This window comes from Rutidosis leptorrhynchoides, chromosome 2 (assembly GCF_046630445.1).
Source record: "Rutidosis leptorrhynchoides isolate AG116_Rl617_1_P2 chromosome 2, CSIRO_AGI_Rlap_v1, whole genome shotgun sequence".
Lineage (NCBI taxonomy): Eukaryota > Viridiplantae > Streptophyta > Magnoliopsida > Asterales > Asteraceae > Rutidosis > Rutidosis leptorrhynchoides.
Genome location: NC_092334.1, coordinates 627,092,685 through 627,101,714, shown reverse-complemented (window position 1 = coordinate 627,101,714; position 9,030 = coordinate 627,092,685).

Here is a 9,030-nt window from a genome sequence, read left to right as displayed (position 1 = left end):
AAGGATAGTTCCACTCACCGATATCCACAAGTACTCAGTGGTCTAATATTACTGAGTCTTCTGCTTACTCTTATCACCTGAGAATAATACAATTCAAGTGAGTAATCATATCTTAGTTTTATATATACCAACTATTAAACAGTTCAACAACACTTAAACGTCAATAAATTATAAGATAGTCAATCTGTACGGTTGGGTTCATCCGTACGGTTTTGAGTCCTCATCCATAAGGTTTAAAGATTGATCTGTATAGATCAAGTTCATCAAATGTAGCAACAACAGTTCGAACCATTTAACCCCAATTTGCTATTTCGACTTGTTTAGCATAAATCAAGTGTACCAGAATCATACATATGTCATAACCAAGCTATAACCACAACAATTTAAGCATATAAACAACATATAGCCATAATCGATTATTACTCCTATTTTGTATAAATACCCTTAAAATAAAATAAAACTATCTTCAAATCAATATAAAATACATATATACTTATACCTTGTTTTTATGGTTGATACACATATATTAGAAAATACTAAATCCATCATGTTTATAATTAGGAAATCAAAATCATGAGCATCACATAATCGATCACAAGCATATATATCAAGTTTTTATTATAAAAAATTAAAACCCTTATGATTATAATCAAACTTTAAAATTATACCTTTTGTATGTGGCTTTAGTTGCGAATCATAAGATCAATATCATCAACCTTTACATTAATTATAATTTATAAATTAGGAAGTAAGGTGTGTTTGTATCCATGTATGTGCCTGTGTTTTAATAAAAATGAAATGGGATAATGAAATACACATGCACATGACCAATCAATTCCTTCCCAATTTAATTTGGTAACCGCCTCAATTAATTATTAAATTTATAATATCAAGCTTTTTATCTGTGATCTAAAACACAATGTTTTCATTACACAGTCCTAACGGAAGCCGAATCACACAAACAAATATTTTCAGTGACCATCATCACAAAAAGAATTCATTTGTCAACTTAATAAATTATCAACTCACAAATTAATATTTCACTTTTCTATATAATTCTAATCAATTATCCATAATTTAAATATCATATTTAAATCATTTAATAAAATTAATATTATTTATACATTTCATCTAGGCCATTAATCAGGGTGTTACAAATCTACACCCCTTAAGAATATTTCGTCATTGAAATCTGGTTTGGCATAATAAATAAGGGTTCCCGGTTACAACACTAACACTATTTATCATTAGGTTCAACGTTTCCATGTCACATTTACATGTCCTAGATCTCCTGTGATTCTCAAAACTTCTGTATGATTTACCACAATGTATTTGTGTTGGCCAAGCGCAAGTACATCATCCTAAATCATCTTTTCATTATGAGCAACACAATTTGGAGATATCTACTCAATCCCAAATCTTTTGGTCTCTACTTACATTCTACACGTCGAAGGAAAGGAAACCTGCCATATCTACACAAGCATAGCTCACTTCTAGCACTAGTTCATCAGTAGATGTAGGACAACCATACAAGTCACTAGAGGTAGATTCCTAACAGTGTTAATGCTTAGCTCATTTTAACACATAAATCTACAACATGATTAAACGATTCAGTTCAACAAATTAAACAACATACCAGCTAATACGGAATATAACAAAACATACCTACATTCACATATTCGGTATTAATCTCTACATCCATTGTCATTTGAAAGGCTCTTGCTTCTGCAAAGGAAGGATTCTTTCTTTTCTGTCGTGCTGTTGAAACAGAAGATCCAAATATTGACATTGTCGACACCCCTGACCCCTCCCCAGAACCCAACCTTCCACTAGTAGGACACTGTGATGATCGATGACCCTCTTTCTTGTAATTCTAGCAGACATTAACCCTCAGCGAATACGCTTGAATCTCATGTCCCACCTCTCCACACCTCAAACATCTTTTCATTAAAGTTGAGGAAGGACCATTGTGTGTTGATCTACAACTGTGACACCAAACCTCCTGATTCGACTTGGTTCCACTCTGAGTAGGGTTCTATTTCTATCTATACCCAAGTGACTTCTTAGACTTTGAACTGGAATGACTATTTGCTTGACTAGGTTGCGACACAACGCTTTCCACCACAATGCTCTTGGTCGCTTTCACATTTCCCTCAGTCATCTTGGCCGTAACAAAGGCTTGGGATAAAGTGGTAGCAAACCTTGTCATCGTTTGCTACTTTGGTAGTATCATCTCAACAAAATGTTTAATTCTTGACTGTTCGTACGGAATCCATTATTGCACAAATCGAAGTTTAATCATGTATTGTCCAATCACCTCATCTATTGTCATTTTTTCTGTCATTTTCATCTCAATGAACTCCTTCTTAAGTCTCCCAATGTCATACTGATAGTGCTCCAAATGAACATATATTTAGTATCAATATCCTTCCAATATGTAAATCTTTTAGTTGCAATTGTTCTATTTTTATGTAATATTCATTTAAATAAATAAGTGCGAAGACAAAAGACAAAAATGACTATTTGAAGGCGCATATGACCAAAAAGCTCAAATGTACAAGTTACAATCCAAGTGGTTCCAATTATTGATAATTAATATCTAAATATTGACAAGAGTACAAGTCGTGAAACGCAAAGTACAAGATATCTAAGTGTACGAAAAGGCGTTCGAAAATTCGAAACTGAGACATAAACCGAGCATCAACGTATAACTCAACGGAGCTAAAATTACAAGTCAACTATGCACAAGAATATAATATAATATATATATAATTATATAAAATTATATATTATTATATTATATATTATAATATTCAGCAGCCCACGTTTAACTCAATTTGGTGAGCTGGAATCCGAAGCTCCGCACTCGCGGAGCTGTAAGGCATAAAAGTACCGCACTCGCGGAGCTGTACAGTTCAAAGTGGGCCTATAAAAGCACACGCATTCTGCTCGAATTCTACACCTTTTCTACTTCAATCTCTCAATCTATATATATATATATATATATATATATATATATATATATATATATATATATATATATATATTATAATTTTAATTTTAATATTTAAGTTAATAATAATAATAAGGTTATTGTAAGAATGTTTTAAGGTTTTGTAAGTCGGAACTCTGTCCGTGTAACGCTACGCGATTAAATACCACTGTAAGCTATGTTCTTCCTTTTTAAATTAATGTCTCGTAACTAAGTTATTATTATGATTATTTGAGCTGAAGTAATCGTGATGTTGGGCTAAAATATTAAGACGGGGTTATTGGATTTTGTACCATAATTCGGGTTTGGACAAAAGACCGACACTTGTGGACATTGGACTATGGACTATTAATAGATGGGGGGGTATTGTCTAATCGAATGACAACTCATTAGAATCTTTCAAACCTATCTTCAAATTAGTTAATCTAATAATTATTAAATGATTATGCATGTCCTATTTAGTGACGTTTATACGACATCTTTTACGATCATTTAATTAATTATTCGGGTTGGGTAATTGATTATTCAAACTGATCAAGTGGGTAAATTAATGTTCATATTTTATTAAAACAGGGGTGGATTACATACAAGGGTAATTGGTGTAATTGTTAACAAAGTATTAAAACCTTGGATTATACGCAGTCGATAACCTGGTGTAATCATTAAACAAAGTATTAAAACCTTGTTACAGTTCGAATCCCTAATTAGTTGGAATATTTGACTTCGGAAATAAAGTTAATTTGACGAGCATTTTATAATTATGACCGATGGACTATTATGGACAAAAACCAGATAGGTATCAAATAAATCCAGGACAAAGGACAATTAACCCAGATAAATAAATTAAAATCAAAACGTCAAACATCATGATTACGGAAGTTTAAATAAGCATAATACTTTTATTTCATATTTCATCGTACCTTTATTTACTGTCATTTTAATTATTGCAATTTACTTTATCGCAATTTAAATTCTGTCATTTATATTATCGTCATTTATCTTTACGCTTTATTTAAAATCGACAAACCGGTCATTAAACGGTAAAACCTCCCTTTTATAATAATAATAATAATACTACTATATTACTAATATATATATATATATATATATATATATATATATATATATATATATATATATATATATATATATATATATATATATATATATATTTATACAAATATAATTGTTTAAAAATATAGTGTTAAACTCAGCTAGATCCATGTGGAACGAACCGGACTTACTAAAAACTACACTACTCTACGATTAGGTACACTGCCTATAGTGTTGTAGCAAGGTTTAGGTATATCCCATCCGTAAATTAATAAAACTTGTGTAATATTTTGTCGTATTTCATAGTAAACAATAATAGTATTTCGTATACACCGCTGCACACATCAAGTTTTTGGCGCCGCTGCCGGGGAGCGGTAAAACGCTATATTTTTTAAAAAATATATTAAAAAAATAATAATAATATAAAAAATATATATATTTTTAAGAGTTTGTTTAATATATATAAAATTAAAAAGTATTTTTAGTTTTATTTCTAATTTTTAAAATATAAGTTTATTTTATTTATAAAAAAAACTGAACCTGCACGAATTTGGCCTGCACGAAATCTGAATCTGCAAACTCCGCAGTCGCGGAGACTTTTGTGCATCAAGCATCCGCACTCGCGGAACTGTCTGACACCTGCAACCTTGTACGCATTAATTGCTGATTAGGGTTTTAATAATTTAATTAATTATTATTAACCTAATTAGGTTTTGATTTATTTAATTAGTATTTAGTTTTTAGTTTTAATTTATAATTAGTAATATTAAGTTTTAATATTATTATTAATTATAGGGCAAATTGCCCAGAAAGGTAACATAAATGCCACTTTTTCTCAATAAAAGTAATATCAGTTTTTTATTGCCCACAAAGGAGCTTGATTTCGATTTAGTGCGTAAAAAGGTGTCTGATTGCAAAATCGTTGGAATTGAGGTAATATATGACACATGGCATTTTCATTTATTTTTTTGGATGACTTGTATATTCCATGTCATTTTCTTTTTATTTGTTTATTTCCATGTCATTATTTAGTATTTTTTTATACTTTTTTTACTGATATTTTTTATTTTTTTACGGTCACAAATGTCAATACATCTTATTACGTTTGCAATCTTTATAAAATTGACCAACACAAATATGAAACCAATCACAAGTTATTCTTCTTGAGATTTGTTTTTACACTTAAATCGGCAATAGTGTTGAAAACCTCTGTTATTTTTTTCGGCACTTGTCCGGCAATAAAACTGAAAGAAACGCATCTTCTCCGACACTTAAACCTGAGTTATATATAATATTTAATATCAATTTGAAAGGAACGCAACTTGAACATGAGTTTTTTTGTAATTCGATCGGTACCATGACGGGAAGGAGATGACCGGAGCTCGTCAAAATCGTCGTGGTGGCTGCGCGGCCTCATCCAGATCTGTTCCCATTTTTTTCGTTCATTTTCTTTCAGGGTCATCAATTTTATTAAACATCAAAGCTTTAAGGTTGGTGTCTGTACATAATTTTTTATTGGGTTTGGTAGCGGTTTCATAATTTTCAATTTCATATATTGTACTCCGTATATGTATATGTATATTTAAGCGAGAATAATGGGTTTTGAATCAAACATTGTGTGTATAAATTAATGTGCTTATGGTACAAGTTACAATCTTTACAAATGGGGATGAACTTCGGTGGACTATGGAAAATGATATGGAAATAAACAATATTAACAAATAAAAAGAAAATGACATGGATTATACAAGTCATCTATAAAAATTAAATTAAAATGCCATATGTCACATATTACCTCAATTGCAACGATTTTGCAGTTAGAAACCTTTTTACGCACTAAATTGAAATCAAACTCCTTTGTGGGCAATAAAAAAACTGATATTACCTTTATTGGGAAAAAGTAGCTTTTATGTTATCTTTCTAGGCAATTTGCCCTTAATTATATAAATTAATACTTTTATAAAAATAAGTAATTTTTTTTGTTTCTTTTTATAAATTTTATATTTTTATCGTTTATTCGTAATTTGTATATTTTTCGTTCGTAATTAGTTTAAAGATTAGTTTTTGCCGTAGTTAATTTATATTTCTAGATTCTTAGGATTTGCTGTAAAATTTCTTAAGTGCTTTTTCTTTAAATTAAGATTTAGGCGCTTTAGAATTTTACGACGTTGCTTATCGCTTTAATATTTAATAGATTTTAGTGCCTATTAAGTAATTGCCGTTTTGGATATAGAATTCCTTTTAAGCTTTAATTCCTTTAGACGCAACTTTTTAGTCTTTAGTTTTTAGACTTTTAAGTTTCGACGCTTTACTTTCTTTTTATTATTTTTCGACTTTTTATTTTTCGACGTTTTTCGACGCGCTTTATCTTTTTCATTTCTACGCTCTAGTTTTTAGGACATAGAATTTTCAAAGTTTTCTTTAAATTTCGACGAAAAATTATTTTAAGCGGTTAAATTGATAGACATCCAAAATTTTCTGCTTCGTAGTAATAGTTGGATTTGTTAGTGGATGACTTGTGGATTTTCCGATTTAAAGGATCCTGGCTCCCTGCTGCATCTTTTGGCTATTCGAAACGTGGGCAAAAGCAGAAAAGTCTATTAATTTGATAACTTATATAATTTCTAATAGGATATTCAGTGAATGCACCGAGCAAAACGTTCACAACCTTTCATACGTTCACCACCTGTAACTTGATCAAGACATCTAGCCAATATTGCCGACGTTGATTTTTCTTTAGAATCATCATCTAGTTGAACAAGTACTCCAATTCAAATTTCTGATAATCCATTTTTTGAACCCGACTTCACAATTGAGAACCCGGAGGATATTCAAGGACAATTCCAAGATCCTGAACCACTAATCATTCCTCCTGAACCACAAACCGTTAAATTAGAATCCTCTAGTGATTCGTATTCAACAAATTCAATTATGGAAATAACGGAACCTCTAAGTATGGAAGATCTAATGAGAGCCACACGCACTGGCCAAGGTCGCGCCATTATTAAGCTAGACATTAATGCGCCAGATTATGAAATCAAAGGACAAATCCTACACATGGTAACTAATCAATGCCAATATAGTGTTACGCCAAAAGAAGATCCAAATGAACATCTTCGAACCTTTAATAGGATCTGTACTCTATTCAAAATCAGAGAAGTTGAGGATGAACAGATCTATCTCATGTTGTTTCGCTGGACTTTAAAGGGAGAAGCCAAAGATTGGTTAGAATCGTTACCTGAAGGAGCGATTGATACTTGTACATAATTTCACCCCTGTTTTAATAATTTCATAGACTATTAATCCATTCCCGTGTCCGGTTAAATGAACGATTATTCGTACATATAAATATCCCGCCCATCGTGTCCGATCGAGTGTATATGGTTATTTATAGTTACGTCCAATTGTAAATCTTTATATTAAAATTAACAAACTATCATTTAGTTAAACAAATATAAAGCCCATTAATAGCCCATAGTCTAATTTCCACAAGTGTCGTTCTTTTGTCCAAACCCCAATTATGGTACAAAGCCCAATTACCCATTACAGTATTTAGCCCGACATCATGATTACTTCATTTTAAATAAGCATAATAATAACGTAGCTACGAAACATTAATTTAAAAAGGAGAACATAACTTACATTGATTATTTATCGCGTAGTGTTACACGGACAGAGTTCCGGCTTTAAAACCCGTAAATAACCGTTACATTAACTAAACTAATCTAATATAAAACTAAACTAATTTATATTATATATAAATATTATATATATATTAATTATATAGAGGGAGAGATTGGATATGGGGTGCAATGGATTCGGCAGCAAGCTCGTGCCTTTTATAGGAAATTTTGATCCTGGTGTGCTCCGTGATCGTGGAGGTTTAAGCCTTCACAGCTCCACGAGTGCGGAGGTCCGAAATCCAGCTCACAATATTTTGGATCCTAGCTTTGTCGACGTAATTTAATAAATATATATAATATATAAATAATTTATATAATTATTTAAATATTATATTATATTCGTGTGCATAGTTGACTCATAGTTTTTAGTCCGTTGCGTCGGGCGTTGATAGTTGGCTCAGGTCCTGGTTCTGGATTTTCAAACGTCCTTTCGTATAATTTAATATCTTGTACTTTAAGTTGCGCAACTTGTACTTTTGTTATTTTTAGACGTTTCTCATCAATAAATTGAACCACTTGGATTGTATCTTGTACATTTGAGCTTTTTGGTCATTTGCGTCTTCAAATCGTCATTTTCGCCTTTTGTCTTCGCACTTATTTAATATAAACGATTACAACTTAAAATAGGACAATTACAACTAAATAATTTACATATTGGGAGGATATTGCTACTAAATATATGTTCATTTGGAGCACTATCAAATATCCCCACACTTGAACGTTGCTTGTCCTCAAGCAATACAGAACTTGAAATTAAATCACACGAATTACTTCTTTATTCTTCACACTTTATACATCAGTGATTTTGATACGGCGGTATAAACAATGATAGTAACGATGTGGTTTACAGTCCCACATGACTATAAAAATTTAGATCCTTTAAGGAAATTGGATCTTTATGAAAACATTTGATCTTTTGAAAATTCAATCTAGCTTTTACCCTAGATAAGTTTTCCGGAATAACCCTTCACCGGTGTTGCAAAATATTTTTGTGGGTTTTGTGGGTTTCAGATTTGAAAATTTTAGCTCAACATTTGCGGTTTTGTGTTACCCACTTGCTAACCTTGTATTAGGAAAGCAACAAGTTTAGTTTACTTTTCCCGTATATTACCTTTCGGTAAACTACCGTCCGGTTGTAAAGGAAAGCGATGAACAAGAAACTGTTAAGGCAATGTCTAATGACATGCAGATGTTCATGGTCTACAACGAGTCGGATGCAATTACTATCCTTTGTAGGAGCAATAGTAAAGATCACCCTTATAATTTTTCGGTCTGGCACAAGGTCCTGTCTTCGACCATGCT